Source organism: Scyliorhinus torazame, chromosome 16, assembly GCF_047496885.1.
Source record: "Scyliorhinus torazame isolate Kashiwa2021f chromosome 16, sScyTor2.1, whole genome shotgun sequence".
NCBI lineage: Eukaryota > Metazoa > Chordata > Chondrichthyes > Carcharhiniformes > Scyliorhinidae > Scyliorhinus > Scyliorhinus torazame.
This window is the reverse complement of record NC_092722.1, coordinates 5461536-5487560: the sequence shown is the minus strand read 5'-3', so window position 1 is coordinate 5487560 and position 26025 is coordinate 5461536. Positions and strand designations below refer to the sequence as shown.

The following is a 26025-nucleotide window of genomic DNA, read 5'->3' as shown; positions in this document are numbered from 1 at the left end:
ATCTGGAATGTACTGTCTGAAAGGGTGCTGGAAGCAGATTCAAGATTTTTAATAAGGTATAGATAGCTCAGTGAAATGTATGACTTGAAGTTTGGTTTTGCACATCACCGTGTCATACCTTTTAAGGATTCTGCAAGACCAGAGCAGGATTCCAAAGTTTGAAAAGTTTTACCTCATTTACAATTGAATATTTGGATTGGTTTGGTAAGATGTTAATTAGCACCAACTATCCATCTACTAATCCTAAATATAGATTTTAACAGTCTGCAGTTGTTTTTTTGCCAGTGCTCCAGATTACGTAACGATGTTAGAAAATACAAGTATAGTTGCTATATAGATCTTTCTATAAAAATAATCTCTCTTGATTAGATGAATTGATGTTTTAACACTAGACACTAAAACCTTGCTGTTCCAGTTGGAAGTTTCCTTAGTTTCATGGTAGAATGATGGGAAGGTGCGCAAGAGAGAAAAGAGAACAGTTTGGCAAGTCGTTGATGTGTATTCCACCAGGTCAGATGAATACTCAGCAGCTTGCGATTTACCAATTTCATTGGTTGGGTCGTAATAGCATCCTTTATTTCCTGTTCTCTGTTAAATATCCCATCCTGGCACTACCTGTGGACTCTTTAATCCTTGGGCTGCAGTGATAGTAAAAGCCAGCATCACCGATGATGTATCCATCAATGTGTCACCTCACTGCGCTTAACTTGCATCTCACCTAACGACATGCAAAAGTGAGACATATCATCACAAACACTTTTGATTTTATTTTTTCTCAGTAGCCAACCCATTTATGTGAGTTATCACCATTGTGTGCGGTTCGTTTGTTTTGGTCGTTGTGGTGACTAAATTCTCACTACTGGCTTAATCAATTAAGAGTATTCCCCCACAGTTACTCAAACAGCTGGAGGAATACATGCACCTTGAAAACGCTTCCTACCTCTGAAATTGAGATATATTACAAGTCCTGATTGCTCTGGACACTTGGGGTCAGATTACGAGTCAGATCTTGCTGCTAGTCGCCAAATTTCGATTCTCCAACCAAATATGGTTTGCAATTTAATACTTTTGTTGAGTCCAGGCAGGTTTTTGGCTGGTGTAATGCCTCTAAACCGTAGAGGTGCAACACCACAATAAATAAATGCAATTACCTAATTTTACCCCTGGGTAGAGATGCAAGTTGCAACAATCCGTTAGATAATAAAAGCAATGTACTACGGATGCTGGAAATCTGCAATAAAAACTGAAAATTCTGGAAAGACTCAACAGGTCTGGCAACATCTGTGGAGAGAGAAAGTGTTTCGAGCTCAGAGGGCTGTTCAGAGCTCTGATGAAATGTTGATTCTGTATCAATCCTGGCTTCCCTTACAAATTACCAAGAAAAGCTCAAAATCTTTGTGAACCTCTAGCCACGCACACGTTCTTGCTGATATATTATTGTTGTTGTGAGCAAGACCCTCCCAAAATGAGGACGTTCCTGCACATAACAGATTTTGGAAAAAAAAACCATTTGAAATGAAATGAAAATCGCTTATTGTCACAAGTAGGCTTCAAATGAAGTTACTGTGAAAAGCCCCTAGTCGCCACATTCCGGCGCCTGTTCGGGGACAAAATCACACAAGCATCCAAAAAACACAGCCAAATTTCCAACTGTTTGTCATTTTTACCCCTTTTTTAAAACCTTGACTAACCGTCCCCCAAAAGAAAAAATCCCCCCCCCCCCCCCCTCAATTCTGCCGTATCGCCCAGCCAGGTTGTTGCCTTCGGTGATGCCACCGACCTCCACCCAGCAGAATTCGCCGCAGGGTAATCAAGAGAGACGAAGACCACAACATCTGCCCCCCACCTCCCCCATTAGCTCTGGGAACTCTGATTTCCCAAAGATTGGCACCAATGGGCGCGGTTCCACCCTCGCCCCTAAAATCTCCGACAGCGCCTTAAAGATCGATGTCCAAAATTCGACTAGTTTCAGGCAGGACCAAAGCATATGTACATGGTTCACCGGCCCTCTTGTGTTCCTCTCGCAGCTATTCTCCATCTCAGGGAAGAACCTATTCGTCTGAGCCCACGTCATGTAAGTCCTGTGGACCACCTTAAACTGTAGCAGGCTCATCCTGGCACAGGAGGAAGTTGAATTCATGCAGTATGATATTTCACTCCAGGCCCCTCCCGCGTTCCATTCCTACCTCCTCCTGCCACCTTCCCTTTATTTCTTCTAATGGCGCTTTCCCAGTTTCCAGTAACCACCCATAGATATCCACAATCTTCCCTTCCCCCAGTTCATGTATGATAGCCTATCCAGTAGGGTATGCCTCGGCACAGCAGGGGACCAAGGGAGCTCTTTTTTCACAAAGTGCCACACCTGCATGTACCTGAATTCACTTCCCCTCGGCAGCTGGTATTGCCCTCGCAACTCCTCCAGCTCGACAAACCTCCCTTCCACAATCAAATCCCTAATCTGCTCAACCCCCTCCCTATGCCAACTCCTATATATGGCACCCATCCCTGCTGATGTGAACCAGTACCTACATACCCACCCTCCTAAGCTGGTTTCAGATCTTAAGGGATGCCACCACCACCACCGGGCTCACTGTAAGTCTGGACGGCAGGAACGGGGAGGGCTGTCGCTAAAACCCTTTAGCACCCACCCACACAGGAGGTCTCCTCCAACCGTGCCTACTCTGACACCCGCCCCCACGCACCTCTTCCACATTCGCCGCCCAATAATAATATAGCAAATTTGGAAGCGCCAGCCCCCTCAAATGCTGTCCAATTTGCAAGAAAGCCCTCTGAATCCTGGGTGTCTTACCTGCCCACACAGGCCAAGATTAACCTATCCACCCTCCGCGAAAATGCCTTGGGGAGGAATATCAGGAGAGGCTGAAACACGGCAAAACCCTTGAGAAAATGTTCATTTTTATGGTCTGCGCTCTCCCACCAAGGACAGCGGCAGGGCCTCTCACATCGTCATATCCCCTCTAACCCCCTCTATTGAACTGGCCAAATTCCATTTGCGCATCGTGGCCCAATCAGGAGCCACCCGAATCCCCAAATACCTAAATTGTTTGGACAGCTTGAACGGCAGGACTCCCAAGTTAGCATTCCTTCCCATGGCATTTACCAGGAATATCTCTCTCTTTAACACTGTTTATACCCTGAAAAGGTGCCGAAATTCCCTCACAAGCTTTCTCCATGCAAGCAAATGGGTCCGAGACGTATAGCAACAGTCGTTCGCACAGAGCTACATCCTATGCTTGATTACTCCTCTTTCAACACCCTTCCACTCCGATGACGCTCGCTACACGATGGCCAGAGGCTCAATATCCAACTTGCACATCACAGATGCTAGCTTTTACCATCCTAGCCTGTTTTGCACTTCCTATCTCAAGGCAGCCTTGTTATTACATTTAACAATGTGGTGACAGAAAGAAGTCAATAGGCATGAATCACACTGTGCCCTTGCAGCAGAAGCTAAAAAGCACAGCTAGCTAAATTGCAACCTGGCACATTAAACCTTAAAGCATCCTAGGAATAAACAGCTTTAACCATTTCACTATTTCTCACTGCAGAACTAATCCACAAGCATTTACAAGTGAAAAGAAAAAAAAAGCTTTTGTCAAATCAGATGGAGTCAAATCCTAACTCTACACACACATGTATACACGTGACTAGGATATCTTGCATTATGCGGAGTGTTCCCGAAAGTTGAAGTGCAAAATTACTTATTGAATTAATTAATCTCTTGACTCCTGCTGGACTGCCTTTCTTATCAATCACTCGTCACTTTCTGATGCAGCAATGAGAATGATGAGGCCTGAGGAAAATTAGCATGTGGGTGTTTTAGTAGTCTTCAATTATAAATGTCCTGTAATCATTTTCAAACTAGTAATGCATTGCTTTAATCTATCACATTTGGAATATACAATTTTAAGTTCTTGAGAACCAGCTTTCTGATTCATGCTCATTTCTGTGCACCTTTATTGAAAAATGTTTAAAGAATCATTATTTTTGCAAACCTTCCTCTTTATGACCGACTGTCATATGCTTGATTTTCAAAACTTATTTTTTGTAATTGAAACTGAACACCGTAGTATTATATCCACTGAATTGCCTGGAAAGTGACTGTTTAATTTCTTACTGAAGTAGCAGAATGCTTAACTTTGTTCCATTGCAGGATGATTTCGCTTCAAAAATGCGCACTATAACTGCAGCCAAAGGTTTTGAGATGGTCTCTTGTTCTCACTGGCGCAATAAAGTTGTAACTTTAAATTCAAAGTTGCAGAAATGTCCAGGAAATTTATTGAGGAGCCCTGACTGCTCAATTAGCTTTTAGTAAAGTTGAAATTTTCACCATCATTTATGCAATGCATGTTAAAGTCCCCATAGAGCATTAAGCAGGTTGCGTGAGTGGAGTTGAAATCTAATTGAAAGATAGGACAGGTTGGAGTGCATTCGGGGGGAAGGTGGGTTGGCGCTGCCGAACTTCTGCAATTACTACTGGGCAGCTAATATAGCCATGATTAGGAAGTGGGTAGTGGGGGAGGGGTCGGCATGGGAGCAGATGGAGGAGGCGTCATGCAAAGACACAAGTTTGGGAGCACTGATAACGGCACCTCTTCCGTTCTCGCCGGCCCAATACTCCACAAGTGCAGTGGTGGTGGCGGCTCTGAGAATCTGGGGGCAGTGGAGGAGAAAAAAGAGTAGAGGGAGCATCGGTTTGGACCCCGATTTATAATAATCATCGGTTTGTACCGGGTAAGTTAGATGGTGGGTTCCGGAGATGGCAAAGGGCAGGAATTAGAAGGATGGGGGATCTATTTATAGACGGGAACTTTCCCAGCTTGAAAGCCTTGGAGGATAAATTTAAATTGCCAGCAGGGAATGGTTTTAGGTATTTGCTGGTGCGAGACGTCCTGAGAAAACAGGTGCCAGCTTTTCCACTCCAGTAGCCTCCAGTACCTGGGTGGGAGAGGGGAAGGCTTCAGATATTTACCAGGAGCTTTCGGAGGGGAGGAAACTCCACGGAGGAGCTTACGGGCAAGTGGGAGGACGAGCCAGGAGGAGAGATAGAGGCAGGTCTATGGGCGGATGCCCTAAGCAGGGTTAATACCTCCCCATCATGTGCCAGGCTCAGCCTGATACAATTTAAGGTAGTTCACCGGGCTCACATGACAGCGGCTAGGATGAGCAGGTTTTTCGGGTTAGAAGATAGGCATGCGAGGTGCGCGGGAAGCCCAGCAAATCATGCCCACATGTTTTGGGCATGCCCGAAGCTTGGAGGGTTTTGGCAGGGTTTTGCTAAGGCAATGTCCACGGTGCTAAGTACACGGGTGGTGCCGAGTCCGGAGGTAGCGATCTTTGGAGCGTCGGAAGAGCCGGGAGTTCAGGGGGCGAAAGAGGCTGACGTCGTGGCCTTTGCCTCCCTGGTAGCCCGGAGACGGATCTTGTTAATGTGGAGGGACTCGAAGCCCCTGAATGCAGAGACCTGGGTTAATGACATGGCTGGGTTTCTCAGTCTCGAGAAGATAAAGTTTGTCTTAAGAGGGTCAATGGTCGGGTTCACCCGGAGGTGGCAGCCGTTTGTCGACTTTCTCGGGGAAAATTAAACTGTCAGCAGATGCAGTATTCTGGGGGGGGGATGTTGTTGTATGGTTGTGGTGTGTGAAGATTGAGATGGGGGGGGGGGGAATGTTTATTATACCATGTTGATGTCATTGTCTATGTTATTTTTATTAAAATTTTCAAATTCCTTAATAACAATATTTAAAAAAAAAGAAAGAGGCTAAATGACCCACTCTTGTTCCTGTTCCTATTAAAGCAGATTGCCTAACGTTCCCATCTCCAGGAAGAATAATCCCAACCTTTCTACTCTCTTCACATAACTGAAGTCCCTCAACCCTGGTATCATTATGGTAAATGTCTGCTGCACCCGGTGAGGGTGGCGCAGTGGAAGGCACCGCTGCTTCACGGCACCGAGGTCTCAGGTTCGATCCCGGCTCTGGGTCACTGTTCGTGTGGAGTTTGCACATTCTCCCCGTGTTTGCTTGGGTTTCACCCCCACAACCCAAAGATGTGCAGGGTAGGTGGATTGGCCATGCTAAATTGCCCCTTACTTGGAAAAAATGAATGGGTACTCTAAATTTAAAAAGAAAAAAATGTCTGCTGCACCCACTCCAACTTGTCCCCCGTCCTCACCATAAGACATAGGAGCGGAAGTAAGGCCATTCGGCCCATCGAGTCCACTCCACCATTCAATCATGGCTGATTTCAACCTATTCTGAAGATTATGATCATTTGTTTGGGCATGATCCTATCATGATGAGAATCAGGTACCATCTTAAAGCGGCTATTATTTACATGTGAGCTTTGAATAGGGGCATTGGCAAGCAAACCAATAATGGAGGGTGTTGCAGGCAAGACCGATTTAGTCCTTGTCCAGCATCAAACCATGTCCATTTCCAACAGAGATTGCCAGACAGTGATGAGGAGAGGGAACCCTTACTGATTTCTGCCCCTGACTGATGGACTACTTTCCTGTTCAAGATCACCAAGCTAAATACAGGCCAGGAATGAAATCTGGGATCTTTGTGGTCCTGGTACTTCTTGGCTGAGACATTGGAAAGCAACTGGCAGTCAAAAGACCAGGAATGGGATAAGTAAAACAGTATTTTGGCTCGATGATCAGTAGACATTGCTGTTGCCATGAGTAGCTAATCTTTGTTGCAGCTTTAAGACTGCTATGTTTCTTGGGGCCCTGGCAACTTGTGTCACCCGCAAATGATAGATTGCAAATATTTGTCCCTCACAATGATCATGTTTTAAATGAAAGCAAAATGCTGCAGATTGTGGAGATCTGAAATAAAAACATAAAGCTGGAAAAGCTCAGCTGGTCTGGCAGATCAGAGTTAACTTTTCAGAACCCGATGATTGTATTTTACCCGTCTTGCACCCCTAAGCTTTGCTTGTTGCGTACATGGAACTTATCTGAACAGTGCCCCATTTTTCCCACTGAAGGAAGGATTAATATTTTCTAAATTCGAGTTGAATCTAAATTCTTGAAAGAAGAAATGATAACGCTCAGATTATTTAAATAAAATCTGAACTGTTACTCCAGTTGACCTAATAATTGAACTGGATTTGTTTTCATTGTGCAAGAGTTCTCAGCTAAGTTATGAATGCCAATACCCTCTGCTGATTTGTTTCCATTCTACTAGAATTTGTTCTTGATCTTTGAGGGAGAATGGAAAATTTAACACGACAACGATACCTTCTTTGGTCTTGGCTTACTGTCCGTACATCAGTGTAGTTTTTATTCAGGGATAGTTTATGCACAGATGTTAGTTTGGGCACAGATGTTTGGCTTCGAGCAATGCTATCGCCATTCATAGTGGAAAACTGTACCTTCGAGTAGGGAATAATTCCTGTTTCTGGAAAATCCAGATAAAACTGGCTTGTTTTTGTTTGCTGACAAATGACCTGTCATCAGTTAAATTAAATGTATATAATAATGTAAATAACTCCACTCTTTAAATAGCAGGATCACCAATTTCACCTGAAGCCGGTTTCTGACTGAAGCCTCTCCATTTAAGAATTTTTCAGATTTTAATGAGAATCGTCACGAGTGTGAATTTTCTTCTGAAATGTGATCATGAAGACTCTTGCTGTCGTAAAATAATTGACATTTTATTTGTTATATTTCCCTGCTTTGTACTTTTTTCCTCCTTTCTTGAGATGTGTGCATCGCTGACTAGGCCAGCATTTGTTGCCCATCACTAATTGCCTTTGAGAAGGTGGTGGTGAGCTGCCTACTTGAGCTGCTGCAGTCCATGTGGTATAGATACACTCACTATGTTGTTAGAACATAGAACATAGAATATGCAGGGCAGAAGGAGGCCATTCAGCCCATCGAGTCTGCACCGACCCATTTAAGCCCTCACTTCCACCCAATAACCCCTCCTAACCTTTTTGGTCACTAAGGGCAATTTATCATGGCCAATCCACCTAACCTGCATGTCTTTGGACTGTGGGAGGAAACAGGAGCACCCGGAGGAAACCCACGCAGACACGGGGAGAACATGCAGACTCCGCACAGACAGTGACCCAGCGGGGAATTGAACCTGGGACCCTGGCGCTGTGAAGCCCCAGTGCTATCCACTTGTGCTACCATGCTGCCCAGAATGTCCAAATTACCTAACAGCACATTTTCTTGGGACTGTGGGAGGAAATCGGAGCATCCAGAGGAAACCCACAGACATGGGGAGAACGTGCAGACTCCACACAGACAGTGACCCAAGCCGGGAATCGAACCTGGGACCCTGGCTCTATAAAGCCACAGTGCTGCCCACTGTGCTAACTTAGGAAGTGGGTTCCGATCCAGTTTGACCCAGCAACAGTGAAGGAACAGTTCCAAGTCAGGATGGCATGTGGCTTGGAGGGGAAACCTGTGGGTACTGATGTCCCATGTGTCTGCTGCACTTGTCCTTCTATGTGCCAGAGGTTTGGACCTACATGTTTGAAGCTTGGCTGTAAAGCGTTCTCCAGTGGAGTGACCCTAGCCAAAACCCGCTACACCTCTGATTCTGATGAAGGTGCACTAAGCTGGAATATTAACTCTGTTTCTCCCTCACAGTTGCTGGCGAGCCTGCTAAGTATTTTCTGTGATTCCCTGTTTTTATTTCATATTTTCAACATCTGTAGCATTTTTAATTGTAATATAAATACATTTCAGAAGTGAAATGTGCTTGGAGTCGGAGGAGATAGGAGAGGTGCTAAATGAATATTTTTCATCAGTATTCACACAGGAAAAAGATAATGTTGTCGAGGAGAATACTGAGATTCAGGCTACTAGACTAGAAGGGCTTGAGGTTCATAAGGAGGAGGTGTTAGCAATTCTGGAAAGTGTGAAAATAGATAAGTCCCCTGAGCCGGATGGGATTTATCCTAGGATTCTCTGGGAAGCTAGGGAGGAGATTGCTGAGCCTTTGGCTTTGATCTTTAAGTCATCTTTGTCTACAGGAATAGTGCCAGAAGACTGGAGGATAGCAAATGTTGTCCCCTTGTTCAAGAAGGGGGTAGAGCCAACCCCGGTAACTATAGACCAGTGAGCCTTACTTCTGTTGTGGGCAAAATCTTGGAAAGGTTTATAAGTGATAGGATGTATAATCATCTGGAAAGGAATAATTTGATTAGAGATAGTCAACACGGTTTTGTGAAGGGTAGGTCGAGCCTCACAAACCTTATTGAGTTCTTTGAGAAGGTGACCAAACAGGTGGATGAGGGTAAAGCAGTTGATGTGGTGTATATGGATTTCAGTAAAGCGTTTGATAAGGTTCCCCACGGTAGGCTACTGCAGAAAATATGGAGGCATGGGATTCAGGGTGATTTATCAGTTTGGATCAGAAATTGGCTAGCTGGAAGAAGACAAAGAGTGGTGGTTGATGGGAAATGTTCAGACTGGAGTCCAGTTACTAGTGGTGTACCACAAGGATCTGTTTTGGGGCTACTGCTGTTTGTTATTTTTATAAATGACCTGGAGGAGGGCGTAGAAGGATGGGTGAGTAAATTTGCAGATGACACTAAAGTCGGTGGAGTTGTGGACAGTGCGGAAGGATGTTACAAGTTACAGAGGGACATAGATAAGCTGCAGTGCTGGGCTGAGAGGTGGCAAATGGAGTTTAATGCTGAAAAGTGTAAGGTGATTCATTTTGGAAGGAATAACAGGAAGACAGAGTACTGGGCTAATGGTAAGATTTTTGGCAATGTGGATGAGCAGAGAGATCTCGGTGTCCATGTACATAGATCCCTGAAAGTTGCCACCCAGGTTGAGAGGGTTGTTAAGAAGGCTTACGGTGTGTTAGCTTTTATTGGCAGAGGGATTGAGTTTCGGAGCCATGAGGTCATGTTGCAGCTGTACAAAACTCTGGTGCGGCCGCATTTGGAGTATTGCGTGCAATTCTGGTCGCCGCATTATAGGAAGGATGTGGAAGCATTGGAAAGGGTGCAGAGGAGATTTACCAGAATGTTGCCTGGTATGGAGGGAAGATCTTATGAGGAAAGGCTGAGGGACTTGAGGCTGTTTTCATTAGAGAGAAGAAGGTTAAGAGGTGACTTAATTGAAGCATACAAGATGATCAGAGGATTGGATAGGGTGGACAGTGAGAGCCTTTTTCCTCGGATGGTGATGTCTAGCACGAGGGGACATAGCTTTAAATTGAGAGGAGATGGATATAGGACAGATGTCAGAGGTAGGTTCTTTACTCAGAGAGTAGTAAGGGCGTGGAATGCCCTGCCTGCAACAGTAGTGGACTCGCCAACACTAAGGGCATTCAAATGGTCATTGGATAGACATGTGGACGATAAGGGAATAGTGTAGATGGGCTTTAGAGTGGTTTCATAGGTCGGCGCAACGTCGAGGGCCGAAGGGCCTGTACTGCGCTGTTATGTTCTATGTTAAATGTCAGCTTTGCATTCTATCATATGTTTGTGACTCCTATTTCAAGTAAAATCATTGATTTTTCAAATGACATGTTAATGTTTATCTGACCAGAACTGGGCTGGAATTTCCGGCTGTTGGGATTCTCTGCACCACGCCCACAGGTTTACGGGTGGCGATGGGTGTCTTCATTGGGAAATCCCATTCACAAGCGGCGGGAAGAGAATTCCACCGCCAACTAACGGCACGTCTCCGAGAAACATGTGGCAGGGGGACCGGAGATCCAGAGGAAATCTTCCAGGGATATTTTCATTTTGTACATGGGTATTAAAGACATTCTTGGGTTGCCTGGATCATTTTTTTTAAAACAAAGCTCGGGTGATGGTCCCCATTTTACTTTTTAAAAATTAGATCAAAGGCAACAAGGGGAGCTTAACGCAAAGAGGCTTATCCTCTAAAGGACTTGGTCTGTATTACAGAGAGCAGGAAGTTTCTGGGGTTGATCACTGCTCTGTCCTAAGTTAGTTGATCTTGTAGGGTTAAAACAGTTGAGCTAAGGAAGAGGAAAGTCAACTTGTTTCAGTCATTGCACAGGTTCATGCACAGAATAAGGAGATGAACAACATAGTGCGAATCATTGCCTTTGTGCAAAAAGAAGTTCAGGATGAAACCCTGTGGGGAAAATTGGAGGAGTGAGATAATTTTGGAACTGCTATTCTTTGCAATGATTAGCACCAATTGGATTATGCTGGCAGAAATTCTATGGAGATATCTTATTTTCAGGCAAAAGCATTTTTTAAAAGACATTTTGTTTTTAAGACATTGCCATGAAAACGGTATTCGCCTCTAATATATACAGAAATGATCACGTTTATACTTGTTGAACTGTGGTTATTCAGAACAGATCATGATAAAAAACATAATTTGCATTATAATTGACAAAACCAATACACTTTTTCATAATGAAGGCCTGAATGGAATTCTGCTTTTGTCAGTTGCTGCTTCTTATTTTGTGATGAGTTGGGAGCAAGGATGTTTATTCCCCTTCAGAAGGGCACATTTTGCACAGTTTTCCACTGAGGATCGCAAGATTGATCACATCCTTGTGTGAATTTTTAATGTAGTTTTGAACCCGGTCAATGTTGGAGTAATGTTGTTCCTCCCCCACCCCCAAACTAATTGATATTTCAGTTTTCACCCTGGGGAGGAAGTGATCTTTGCGTTTGCCTTTTGCTGGCTGCTGTTTCTTCTTTAACGTCTGGTGCATAAGTGCTCTAGAGCGTGACATAAAAGGCCCTTTCAATGCTAGCTTGGCATTGTAAAGTTGGATTTCACGGCTGAATACATTTGCGATAACAGTTTATCGTGAATGTGGCTGCCAAAATTCAACAGTTTAAAAAAACACTACCCACTGTACAGGAGAAAGTGTTTTCAGTTTCTAAAGGCTAACAAATACTCAAAGGATTAGAATTACCAGGATGTTTCGCATTCTGAATATTCAGATATAGAATCAGGAGTATAATAGATCTACTCCTCAGATTTTCCAGCCTTTTTTAGTTGCGTTTAGAACTACATCAGTCAAGTGGAAGTCAAAGTCATCGTATGATTGCCTTGTTTGGTATGTCACCAGGCTACATTTTGTGTCTCCACAGAGGATTGCTTTTTACTTTGCTGTTGCTCAAGTTGATTTTTCCTGTTTGTTGGGCTACAGTAATCTCTACATTCTGTCTCAATGGAGTTTACTCTATCATCGTGGCATTAAGTAATGCATTCTTTTTCAGCAGTATTTTACTGAGGGTAACCTATTTGACCTCTGGTTGAGATGAATTAATTCTTACTAACTCACCGCTTAATCCTGAACTAAAGGTTGTAAGAGAAGGTCAGGAGTGCAGAGAGGTATACTTTTAAAAAATAAAGATAGCGGGCATTATCGAATGGCCTCACTGATCCTGAAAAGCAGTGCACTGCGGTGCAACATGGCCGATAGAAGCCGGGAGACCCCGCTCCCGGTGTTGTGATGTGAATCCTGCCCATTGTGGGCAGGATCACTTTTTGACATCTGCATATTTGAGTGAGACAGCTAGTCTCACTCTAATAGATCGGAACGCATTTAAAAATGGTGTCCCGATCTATTACTACACTGCGGAGTTCCGGCAAACAGAGCTCCTCAGTGCAGAAAACAGAGCTATGTGCGGCCTCAGCCGTGCATTCCCCACTGAGGCCCCCTGTCGAACCAGAGTGATGTTATTTTTTTAGAAAATATTTTATTGAGGCATTTATCATTTTAACATTTTAAACAGAGAGATCCAACACACGCAAAAACCCCACAATAACACACCCAACTCCCCCAGCTCTAACCCTAACTACCTATATATTAGATTCCCTGCCCTTATTCGTCACTTCCTCTAGTCTAATAAACCCTGCCATATCACTGACCAAAACCACTGACTTTGGAGGCTCCGAGTCCCAGGCCACCAGAGAAGCAAAGGCCAAAACGTCAGCCTCCTCCTCCTCCTCCTCCTCTCCCCACCTGGGCACCCGGATCTTCCGACACACCAAATATTGCCACCTCGGGACTCGGAGTCACCCTCCCTTCCAGGACCTTTGACATGACATCTGAAGATCCCTGCCAAAATCCCCTCAGCCTTGGATACGACCAAAACATATGCTCATGATTCACAGGACCTCCCCCACAGCGCTCACACCTGCCCTCCACCTCCTCAAGAAACCTACTCATCCGGGCCACAGTCACATGAGCCCAGTGGACCACCTTGAACTGGATCAGGCTAAGCCTAGCACATGACAAGGATGAATTGACTCTCCTCAGGGCCTTCTCCCATAACCCGACTCCCAACTCCCCTCCCAACTCATCCCCCCACTTCCTCTTCACCTCCCCGATTAGAACCCCTTCCCACTCCATCAGTTCCTTATATATTTCCGAGACCCTCCCCTCCCCAACCCCTGTTTTTGACATCACCTTATCCTGTAGCCCCCTTAGTGGGAGGCGAGAGAAGCACGCGACCTGCCTCCGAACAAAATCCCATACCTGCAGGTACCAGGACCCATTCCCACACAGCAACTCAAACTCCTCCTCTAGCTCCTCCAAGTTCGGGAAACCCTCCCCAATGAAGAGATCCCCAAATCTCTCAATCCCTGCCCGCTGATACCTCCTGAAGCTCCCGTCCAGCCCTCCCCCGGAGCGAACCGGTGATTGTCACAGATCGGTGACCATACCGACGTCCCCTCCAGTCTCATGTGCTGCCTCCATTGCCCCCACACTCTCAGGGCTGCCACTACCACTCGGCTTGTGGAGTACCGAGCTGGCGAGAACGGCAGAGGTACCGTTAACAGAGCCTCCAGACTCGTGCCCTTGCAAGATGCCTCCTCCACTTGCTCCCACACCGACCCCTCCCCCACTACCCATTTCCTAACCATCGATATATTAGTCGCCCAGTAATAATTAATAAAGTTCGGAAGGGCCAACCCGATGATGTTTAATAGCGTTGTGTTCCCCTGTACTGCGAGCGCCGGGAAACAGGACTAAACGCGCTCGCTATGGGATTTTGTTCCCAATTGGTTAAATTGTGCCCAACGTTATAGCTGGCCTCCCCTCTGGCTGGCCTCCCCTCTGGCAGGCCTCCCCTCTGGCAGGTCTCCCCTCTGGCAGGTCTCCCCTCTGGCAGGTCTCCCCTCTGGCAGGTCTCCCCTCTGGCAGGTCTCCCCTCTGGCAGGTCTCCCCTCTGGCAGGTCTCCCCTCTAGCTGGTCTCCCCTCTAGCTGGTCTCCCCTCTAGCTGGTCTCCCCTACATGTTGGATTTGTCATCCTCTTCCTCTTCAGCCATTTAAGTGCCACATCAAGTCTGAGACAACAAATAGGAACTTTTTAATCAGTTACAATGAGATCACAAAAGCAGCCATCGACAACTTGCTATCCAGCTTTTCAAGATTGTGAAGAACTGTCCAGCTTTTTGTTTTGTTTTGCCATCCCTACCACAGCTATCCAGATTGGAAAATGGCTGTGTGGGGCATTGCAGCATTAACCTGTACCTTGCAACGTAGTATATCATGCAAACGAATCAAACAATGAGGCTGACAAGATATTAGTAATCTAATAAGGAAACATTGTGTGAAAGATTTGCTACTAATGTTTATTTTAGACGTGGTATTTGAAATTATTTTATGGATTTTAGTTTGAGTTTCTCAATAATGTAAAGCGGAATTAACTTTTTGTCCTCTATGTTTCTGATAAGGTTTTCATCTCTTCTGCAAATGTTGACTCCTTACTGGAATATGTTTCAATGAGCGTTAATTATATTTCTAATTCACCAATTATTATCACCTTGCGCAAGCACCAGTTCTTCATGTGTAATCATTGACATTTGGCAAGCCTTTATGACTATGAGGAACATCGAATCAAGTCCAATCTCGTACTCACTCTGAGGGTGACTGAATATGATCAGGCCTCCAAATCCAATTTTGTTTTCCTGTTCTTCTCCTCCGAGACCATGGACATCTCTGCCATCAACCCAAGTTTTTTGTTTGATAAATTTAGAGAACCCAATTATTATTTTTCCAATTAAGGGGCAATTTAGCGTGGCCAATCCACCTAACCTGCACATCTTTGGGTTGTGGGGGTGAGACCCACGCAGACACGGGGAGAATGTGCAATTTCCACACGGATAGTGACCCAGGGGCGGGATTCGAACCCGGTCCTCAGCGCTGTAGTCCCAGTGCCAACCACTGCGCCACGTGCCGCCCTCCATCAACCCAAGTTGACTGGATTTTGAGCCTGAAACTTTCTGTGCTAAATGGCTCCATTGCTCGTTCCCTTAACCAATTAATCCATTGTTTTGGGGAATTATCCCACTGAATTAAAGTTGGTGAAATGATGAGAATATTTGACTCTATCCTTTTGGTGAAAAATGTTGTTCATATTCTAATTATTTCTAAATGAATTAAATACATGATTAGTTATTACTCTATCATTACTTTATGCTAAGCATACAAACACACTTTTGGTTTATTTGTATCTAAGATTCTCATAATTTCAGTAAACAGAAGCATTGCGTTTATTGTTCGCAGTGACATGGTGGGCACGATTCTCCAAAAAGGAGACTGTGTTCGCGCCGTCGCGTTTCACGATGGCGCAAAATGGGCACAGGGACTACCGATTCTGTCCCCCACAAGTGGCCAGCAAGGCGCTGGAGCGGTTCACGCCGCTCCAGCCTCCCTTCCCGGCGCCAAATGGGCGCCGCGCCAACCTGCGGATGAGCGGGGGATTTCTTCAACGCACCGGCCCCGACGCAACATGGCGCGAGGGCTCTGGGGCCAGAAGCGGAACAAAGTAGGCCGGGGGGGGGGGGGGAGGAGAGAGGAGAGAGGCCGGCCCACCGATTGATGAGCCCCGATCACGGGCCAGACCCCATCGGAGGCCCCTCCCCTCTCCCCGGTGTAGGAGGGCTTTTCCCCGCTCCACAGGCCGCCCCCGACCCTTCGCGCAGAGTTCCCGCTGGCAGCGACCAGGGGTGAATGGCGCCGGTGGAACTTGCCGTTTCCGCGCGGCCGCTCAGCCCATCCAGGCCGGAGAATCGGCGGCCCGGCCTTGTGCAGCGGCTAGCACCGCACCAAACGTGCCGGCGCAAATGGCGCGGATTCTCCGCACCTCGGAGAATCGCGCGCCGGCGGCGTGGCGCGGTTGCTGGGGTTGCCCGGCTCGGAGTATCGTGCCCGCTATTTAACTCTATAAAACATTTGAAAATCAATTACGGAAACACTTTATTGTTTTTTTTAATGTAAAGTTATAATGTTTCACACTTGGTTGTTGTCAGATTGCCTTTGAGGTGTAATTGTTTTCTATTTTAATATACTGTGCAAATAAGGTGATAGCAAGGGAAACAAAATGTTTTACCTGGAACAAAATGAAAATGTGTCGGTGAAAGAGCTATTGTAGCGTTACAGATTAGCAGGAAGATTGATTAACTATAAATAAAAGCAAACAGTTAACTTGAGGGCCAAGAGTTCGAATTTCTGATGAAGGCTGTATTTACAAATATTTGTTTTTATAAAGCAATATTTGATAAGGGATTGATTACTGACTCCAATCATTCTTTTTAAGCATGATTAAATTGAATTAAATTTGATCAGCAATATTGCACTTGACTATCCCCCTGCTGAGTTGACTGGTAGTGGTTGCTACAAAAAGCCTTTGTTCCCCTTGGGCAAGGAGGCAAAAATCTGGACAGTGAAATTGCTCCTGGTTGCTAACATTTGTGCATTGTGGTGGGTGAAGCCAAGATCAGGCATGCTGCTCATGCCTCCCATGGTTTGATAGCTTATCTACATCCTAGGGAGGATCCCATATTCCCATGGGCAGCACGGTAGCATAGTGGTTAGCACAATTGCTTCACAGCTCCAGGGTCCCAGGATCGATTCCCGGCTAATGTGATTCTGTGATTATTTTGTCTGCTGATTTTGGTTATGGTTGTATTTATGGGGGAAATATGTATTTTGTGCCACTTCTTATGCTGCCAAAATATTTTGTCTTTCATCTCTTTCTCCATTATTTATTTTAATATACCTTTGAGAATTATTAAGATTTTCCTTGTGCGACTAATTAGTAATGAGTACCAGGCAATGCCCTGTTCCAGATCGGAAATCTGCCAGATAATAGGTCCTGCAATTAATTTCTGTTTGGTTTGTGTTCCTGCCAATTATACAGATGACTAAGAAATTGGATATATCTTATTTCATATCTGTTGCAGTAATGTTTTTAAAAATGTGGATAAAGGTATAAATGTTGCAGTAATATTATTAAAGAACTTAGGTTAAGGTATCCAGATTGTGTGTCTGCTAAAGCTGTAATTAAGACGGGGTGACAGGAAAAGGACTAATAGAACAGTGTTTACATTTTGGATGGTTCTCTGGGGTATAGATGATTTGAAGGATTGTATTTAGTCCAAGCTAAGCAGGTCTTGGGTCATCTTAGTGTGATACATGTGATGTAATTAACTGGAGGAGCCAGGTCTGTCTGTAGTTAGCAGTTTTGCCCAATGCTGTTAGGTTGAACAGAAGGGTCTGACAAGACAAAAGTGTGCTGGATCTGCTCTTGAAAGGGTTTCTTTCCAAAAGATCTACACCCAGGACAGCAAGTAAACTTGTTTTATTAACTTTATTTATAAGTGGCATTTGAACTATATTGGTTTGCAATGGTTGGAATATTTCTAATGAAGGTATAGGGTGTAAGCTAAAGTTTTACCATTTATTTAAGAACTGTTTAACTTTTAATTATAAAGCTATTTCTTTGATGTTAGTGTGGTTAATTCTGTGTTTAATTAAAGTTTGTTTTAACATAAAAGCTACCTATTGGTCAGAGCCATCACTCCTCACGGTTTTACAAATTGCAAATTGTTTGGGATTTCTCGTCCAGTATCCTAACAAGATATTGTACTGGAAAGGTTTTTTGGGGCAGGTAAGACAACTGCTGGGCCAGGGCTGACATGTCTATCTGTATCTCTCCCTATCTTTCGCGCTCTCCCCCTCTTGCTTGTTCTCATGTCATGGATGATTCTTTCTTGTAGTTGGCTGGGTGGAAAGGGTTTGCAGGCGGCTAATGAGCCCCACCTTTGCATTACAGGCTCTCCCACAGTGAGGATGTTGGTTGTCGGTTGGTAAAGATGTTGGCAGTTTGTGGACTTGAGCAGCTACCCTCTCTTTCGGTCTCCCTCATCATTCTGTCTCCGTGTCTGCTTTTGTTGATTGGAAGATCCTGACACCATTTCTGATGATGAATCACCATTTTGGTTGTTATTGTGCTTCTGCCTCTCGTGTTGATGTTACTAAGCAGACCTTCATACAGGCCTCGAGATTGTCTTTGAAATATTCCCTTTGGCACTGTATGAATGAGCTTGCTGATGCAGCTCCGAGTAGAGCATTCCTTGGACAGTCTTGAGTGAGCATTCTAACAATGTATCCTGTCCACCTCTGCTGAAATGCGATTGTCATAGTCTCTATACTTGGCATGTCTGTGTTGTGGAGGACCTGTGTGCCTGTTCCTTTGCCCTTCCACTTGATTCAAAGGATCTTTCAAAGACCGAGTTGATGATGCTGTTCTCGAGCATTGACATGACTCCTGTCAGTTGTCTAAACTTCAACACTGCATGGGCAGAACTATGTCCTTCGAGCTTAATGTCAGGGCTGATATCATTCTCGAAAACTGGAGCATATAATTTGCCATGGGCTGAGCTAGCACGCTGGTCTTGGGTGGTGTGCCTCTTCATCAATGGTAGCTTTTTGGGCTAAATAGCTTCCAGCACATTTGGCGTGTTGGAGGAAGATTTTGGTCTTCCTGATGTTCAAGGCAAGTCCCACAATCTCTCAGGCTTCAATGAATATGTCAACTATCTAGTGTTCTTCTTCAGTGTGAGCACTAACTTGTGTGCCGTTGGCTGATTTGTAGTTCTGTCGTAGTCTATCGACCCCGAGGAACTGCCCAAGTAGTAGTTCAGTTACAGAAATGGTTATTGTGTTGGCCGAGGTTAAAGAGCTCATCAATGTGCAGGTTACCTGGGGGAACCTGTCGGTAGTTTATATAGCGTTGCTGTGAGAAAGATTGAGAATAACTGGTGCAGTGACATCTGTTGTGACAAGGAAGATGTCTGTGCTGGAGCCATTGCATAGTGCAGCAATTTGCATATTGTCACATAGGGGATGGATGATGTTTTTGAATTTAACTGGACATCGATATTGCTGTAGCACCTTCCAAAGGGCAGTTTGATTCATTGAGCTGAAAGCTTTAGTGGGATCAGAAAAAGCCATGGATAAAAGGTTTGCATTTTTCCTTAAACTGGCCGGGAATGACAAACTTTTTCGCATTGGATGAATGGAAGGCTGGAAATTAAAATTGGTTCCATGCAGCATGCTGTGATAAACGATATAAGGTGCAGTGTTTGCTGACTTTTGGGACTAGCTTATTCACACTTGGGAGAAGTGCCATCTCTGCTTATTGTTCTGTTTAACGTGAGCTGTGAAGTTTTCCCCAAGACTGTCACAGTTGACTGCAGACCAAAATTTAGAGCTTGTTTCCGTGAGTAATGACCTACCGTTTGTCTTTTTTTGGGTGCATATTTGACAATAGAATGTGCAAATACTTGTTCATCTGATCTGTGCCGTCCTCATTTAAGAGATAAAATCATAATTTATGACGTTTGGACCATCGTGTGTGCTGCTCGGTGAAGTGTCACCTAGTCTCTGAGGCCCTGCAGGTCACGGCTCTTAAGTAGAATCCAAGTGCTTTTTAAATGTGGTGAGAGTTTTTGCATCTACCACTTTTTCGAGCAGTGAATTCCAGGTCCCTTCCATCCTCCAAGTGAAAAAACATTTCCTCATCTCCCCCTCTAATCCCCCAAACCCTTTATTTTAAGTCTGCGTCCCCTGGTTTTTTGACACCACTGCAAAAGTAAATAGGCGCCCTTAATAGTTTAAATATCAGCCTCCTCTGTTCCAAGGTAAGCAACCCAGATTGCCCAGTCCTTCCTTGTGGGTCAAATTTTCCAGTGTTTACAACATCCTTGTAGTAACAGTAAACATGAAATGCCAGAGGTTCAAGCGATGCCTGAAATCCAATTACCTGTTAGGATTTGAATTACTTTCTGAATTCCCATTTCAAACTGCTGCAACTTTTATCTGCTGGAAATTACATTTTGCAACTTTTTGACCTGTAAATTTGCACCCTAAATTTTGAATTTGCACGTTTATATCGCAGTCATTGATATTGCCTGCGGATTCCTAGTCTGTCAGGAGCACTGACAGTACTCACTTGTGCATTTGTTGCTTTATTGTGGTGTTATCTTGTATAGTTCGAAATAATCACAATTTTAGACAGAAATGCTGGAGCTGTCATCAAAAGTATTGTCAAATCAAACCATGTGCCCTGGAATGATACCTTTTTGCTGTGGTACACTGACTGTAGTGCAGTACTGAGTGATGTGGCCGTTTGGATATATTTGTATGATTGTACATAACATAGTCCTCTTGAATAATATATATTTATTAATATATTTATTAATAAATTTAAGAGTATCCAATTTTTTTTTTCCACTTAAGGGGCAATTTAGCATGGCCAATTCGCCTATCCTGCACATCTTTTGGGTTGTGGGGGTGAGACCCATGCAGACTCCTTGAATAATATAACAGTTCAATGTTTATTTACTCCACAGACACAACTGCATAGTGGTTCCATTTTTAAATTAGAATCATAGGGCACCACACATTATGGTTTTTCTTGTTTATTTGCCCCCTCCTTTCCCCCTCTGAAATAAATGAATAGAACTTGACTTTTTAACTATTTTATTGCAGACATTTTTGAAAAAAAAATTATGGTGTTATCTCTTGTAGTTTGCAGCCGTTCAAAATAATCACAGGCCGGGCCATCGTTTGTTGCCCATCCCTAATTCTTTTGTAAATTTAGAGTACCCAATTTTTTTCCCCCCCAATTGTGGGGCAATTTAGCGTGGACAATCCACCTACCTTTCACATCTTTGGATTGTGGGGGTGAGACCCACGTTGACACGGGGAGAACGTGCAAACTCTGCACGGACAGTGACCCAGGACCGGGATCGAACCCGGATCCTCGACGCTGAGAGGCAGCAGTGTGTCCATCTCTAATTAAACTTGAGAAATTGGTGGTGAGCCTCCTTGTTGAACCGCTGCAATACATGTGGTGTAGGTGAGTTGCTGCTGTGCAGCTTCCAGATGGTACACACTGCTGCTACTGTGCCTCAGTCGTGGAGGGAATGAATGTTTAAGGTGGTGGACTGTTTTGTCCTGGATGGTGTTGAGCTTCTTGAGTATTGGAAGTTGCACTCACCCAGGCAGGTGGAGACTGTTCTGTCACACTCCTGACCTGTGCCTTCTAGATGGTGGACAGGCTTTGGGGAGTCGGGAGGTAAATTACTAGCTGCAGAATTCCTAGCGTGTGCACATGACAAATCTAAATTCAATGTCTGAATTTTATAGGGTTCTGTGAGATCCCCCCCTCATTCTTCTGAACCCCAGCAAATAAAATCCTAACCGACTCAATCTCTCCTCATACATCAGTCCCGCCATCCCAGGAATGAGTCTGGTAAGCCTTCTCTGTGCTCCCTCTATAGCAAGAACATCCTTGCTCTGAGTCAACCATGTCATTCTCCATCTTGATGCCAAATTCTCTCATATTATGGGAGTGAGCAACCATCTCACACACCTGGTTGCCAATATTCCTTTCTCATTACACATCGCCCAGTCTAGGATGGCCTATTCTCTCGTTAGTTCCTCAATGTATTGGTCCAGAAAACCATCCTGTGTAAACTCTAGCAATTCCTCCTCTACTGTATTGTGATTAATTTGATTTGTCGAATCTATCTGCAGATTAAAGTCATCCATAATTTCAGATGTTCCTTTATCTCATGCTCCTCTAATTTCCTGTTTAATGCCATCCCCAGCATCACCATTACCGATTGGGGCTCTACATACAACCCCCACTAATGTTTTTTGCCCCTTAGTGTTTCTCAGCTCTATCCATACAGATTCCACATTGTCGGAGCTAATATCTTTAATTCACTATTGCGCTAATTTTCTCCTTAACCAACAATGCAATTCCACTGCCTGTTCCACTTTGTCTGTCCTTCCAGGGTATTCAGTATTTAGGATGTTCAATTCACACCCCTGGTCACCCTGTAGCCATGTCTCCATAATCCCGACTATATCATACACATTTACAAATATTTGTGCGATTAGTTCATCCACTTTATTGCAAATGTTCTGCACGTTAAGATACAAAGCCTTAAGTCTAGTCTTTTTAACATTCCTTGTCCTGTTCCTGCTATTTTTCACTGGCCCTGTTTAATTCTGGCCCTTGATTTCTCTGCCTGTCACTTTTTAAATTCTCCTTTCTTTCTTTGTTCTTGTCTTTGATTTCCCTGCCTTTGACTTCATGCATAGCTTTCCATCCCCCTGCCATTTTATTTTAAACCCTCCCCAACCACTCTAGCAAATACTTCCCCTATGACACCAGTCCCGGTCCTGCCCAGGTGTAACCCGTCCAGTTTGTACTGGTCCCACCTCCCCAAGATCCGGTCCCAATGTCCCAGGAGTCTGAAACCCTCCCTCCTCACACCATCTCTTCAGCCACGCATCATCCGATACATCCTGCTATTTCTACTCTGACTTGTAGTAATCCAGAGTTCACTAGCATTGAGGTCTTACTTTTCAACTTACTTCCTAACTCTCTATATTCTGCTTTTAGGCCCTCATCTTTTTTTTGTCATTTGTACCAACGTGTACCATGACCACTGCCTGTTCACCCTCCCTTTGGTGCCATTCAACACGATGGGAGGTGCCCTTGATTTGAAAGTGGGACTTTGGCTCTACAAGGACTTTGCAGTGGTGACTTCTACCAATACTTTCATGGACAGATGCATCTGTGACAGCTAGGTTGGTGAGGAGGAGGTAAAGTAGGATTTTCCCTCACTACCTGATGCAGACCCAGCCTAACAGCAATGTCTTTTTAGCCTTGCCACCCTCAGTACGTTTTCCAAGTGGTGTTCAACATGGAGGATTACTGATTTCATTAGCTGAGGGCAGGTAGCGGGGGGCTGGGGCGTGTGAGTGGCTGGGGGAGAGGCGGTGGGTGGTTATTGCTGGATAAGTGGGTGATAACCAAGAGGTTTCCTTGCCCATGTTCGATATGATGCCATGAGACTTCATTGGGCCCAGAGTCGATGTTGCAGACTCCCAGGGCAACACCCTCCCAGCTGTAGACCACTGCGCTGCCACTGCTCGTGGGTCTGTGGGACAAGGACATGCTCAAGGATGGTGATGGTGGTGGCTAGGACATTGTAAGTAAAAGTAAATTAAGTTCTGCATCTAGATTAGAGTCAGCTTGGCTCACTCAGTTCAGCTCTCAGCCCAGGGTCAGAAAGCTCAGGATTGAGCTGCACACCAGCTTTTGACCTCTGAATTTAGACTGAATGCTGACCTGTCAGAAACGCCATCCTACAGAGGAAATGTTAGACCAATGTCATGCCTGCATGTTTATGCTGCAGGAGGAGGAAGGTGAGTCAAGAAGGCAGAGCTTGTATAGACCGAAAGGCTTTCCTCAGCCAAGCCAATCTGGTGGTTTTATCAGCTTTTTTCTTTTTTTTTAATTTAGAGTATTATTGCTCTTTTTAACCTTAGTCTATTTGCTCTGTTTACGTCACCTTTGCTCATGAGTCGCCAGATATCTTTATGATGCCGCCACGTGGTTCAAGTTCAGGTTATGATTAATAATACAGCACACCGCTTAGTAAGGATTAAAACAACGGTCATTTATTATATACAACAAGCAATATTAATACCCTAATACTACTATTTATATAAAAAACCTATCACTACTGGCCAATACTTAACTTAGGAAGAGCCCACCAGGTCAGGGAAACGAATGGCTTGTCCAATCAAATCTGGCCCGCGGGATTCAAAAGGCTGGTACAGGTCGGTGGCTAGGTGTCTCTACCGGGTAGCGATCGCTGGATTCAAACTTACTATTGCCGGTGGCTGGTCTTGCGAAGGTCTCGAGCAGGCAAAGAGAAGAGAGAGAGAGAGAGAGATCTGAACTTGGACCCTCACTTTTATAGGGCCCAGGGGCTTCCCGCCTCCCGGGGCGGCCCTTGACCCTGAGTCCCAGGTGATTGGATCTGTCCCCAATCTCTGGGGTCGATGTGTCCAATGGTGAGGCGATTCCTCGATCGGGGGGTGGTCGTTCACCTGTCTTTGTTTCGGCCACTGCAGGCGCCGACAGGTCTGGCCCGGTGTTCAATTGCTAATATGTTGCAATTGTTCCCGGGGATAGCCGATTTAACTGTGGATGTCTGAATAGATGGGCTGCAAACAGTCCTGAATGCAACTGCGAATACCTGGGTTGATGGGCTGTTGATAGCCCTGAGTATCGATCTGGGCTAACTTCCCAGAGCATCGATCTGGGCTACCTTCCCAGAGCCGAATATGCAAAACTGTCTGCAGCTGCCTGCTTGTGTCTTCTTGGCTGCTTTTCCCAGCAGTCTTTCGGGTTAGCCATTTTAAACTGGGTTTTGGCCAGATTAATCGGAACGCAGCCCTTTTACATGGCTACAGTATCCAATTATTTTTTTCCAATTAAGGGGCAATTCAGCCAATCCGCCTACCCTGCACATTTTTTTTGTTGTGGGGGTGAGACCCACTCAGTCATGGGGAGAATGGGGAAACTCCACATGGATAGGGACCCGGGGCCGGGATCGAATCCGGGTCCTTGGCAGCGTGAGGCAGCAGTGCTAACCACCGTGCCGCTTGTGCTTTATCAGCTTCTTGACTTGAATAAAAACTGCTCTGTTTTGGAATGTTAAAATAGTTTTTTTTTTCATGCAATGCCCTTTAATTTTTTGAGCCTTGGTTTGATACATGAAATAGTGCAGATTAGGCTCCTGTGCGGCACTCTGTGCACGTCTCTCTCACTTGACGTGCTTGATTTACATTTGTTGGGCTTGCCCTGATGCCCTGCACAGCAGGGGGAGGCAGTCTGCTTTATTTCCAAGTCTCCAGGGTTTGAGAATGAGAAAGCTCGTGCATTACTGCAACATGTGGAGCGTTGTCTACCTCTTCACCTCTCCGTTTGAGCTTTTACCGATTGCATTTGGAAGCTGAGACCAGAATGGCCCTTTGTGCATCGTTCATGAACTGGCGATTAAGTAATTGGATCAGCAGTGCACCTTCTGCCTGGTTTTATTGAACAGATTACCTTTGGTTATTTCTCTCTGAACTCAGACTGAACTGTCACTTTGAGAAATGTATTGTGCAGCTCCCTGACATGGCATACAGGGGTTGAAATTTCTCTCTTTGCTCTTTAGACCCTACACTGTACGGTTTACCTCCTTGCTGTGTGGAATACATTGAAAGCAATGTTTGGATTTACTAGCTGAGAGGATTTATCTCCTTGGAATTATGGCTGTTTATGGTTTGGTATATTTCTTTTCAACTTGGCCAGGATCCTTACCAGAGGTAATGGAACATAATCTGCTGGATTTTAGTTTGTGCTTAATGTTATATTGTGTGTGTTAAAATTAAATTGGTCATGTTGATCTAGTGACCGTTTAACCCTGTGAAGTTGTACATTTCTGCAGTATTTCGTAATAATGCTTTACAGACAGCTATTCAGGTTTTTATCTGGTAAAAGATGAATAGTTCTACAGCGTATTATATGTACATAGTTAAGTTTTGATATGTACTGTTACAAAATGTAAGCACTGGGTGTCCCTTTGTCTTTGATTCCGCTGGTGTTTCAAATGACTAAGTACCATTGCTTTATATGGTACAAGGCTAACTTTTTAACCAAATTAGAGTGAGCACATGAAAAAGCAGCATCAATGGAAAACATGACAGCACTAGTACACTGCTTCATTGTTTTTAACTAAACCAAACCCTTGCTTACAAAATAAAGGTCCAGCTTTTGTCTGCATGCCGCACACTAGCATTAGCCCGTATGCATCTGCAGCTGATGGAAATTAAAAGAACTCATCATTCTATATTAAATTTCTCTGTTGCCAAAAT

General features: G+C 44.6%; 1 protein-coding gene across 4 annotated transcripts in view; it reads left to right on the top strand.

Moving 5' to 3' along the window:
- Nucleotides 1-26025, top strand: part of mib2 (MIB E3 ubiquitin protein ligase 2) — a 298873-nt gene that overhangs the window by 51332 nt on the left and 221516 nt on the right. Inside the window, exon 1 of one of the 4 annotated variants that reach the window (XM_072477844.1) lies at nt 25026-25476. The exons of 2 other annotated variants lie outside the window; for them this stretch is intronic. The gene's annotated coding sequence lies outside the window, so the exon portion shown is untranslated. Of the gene's footprint in view, nt 1-25025; nt 25477-26025 lie in introns of those variants that run through there. One more of the 4 variants, XM_072477841.1, reaches the window with a different exon arrangement.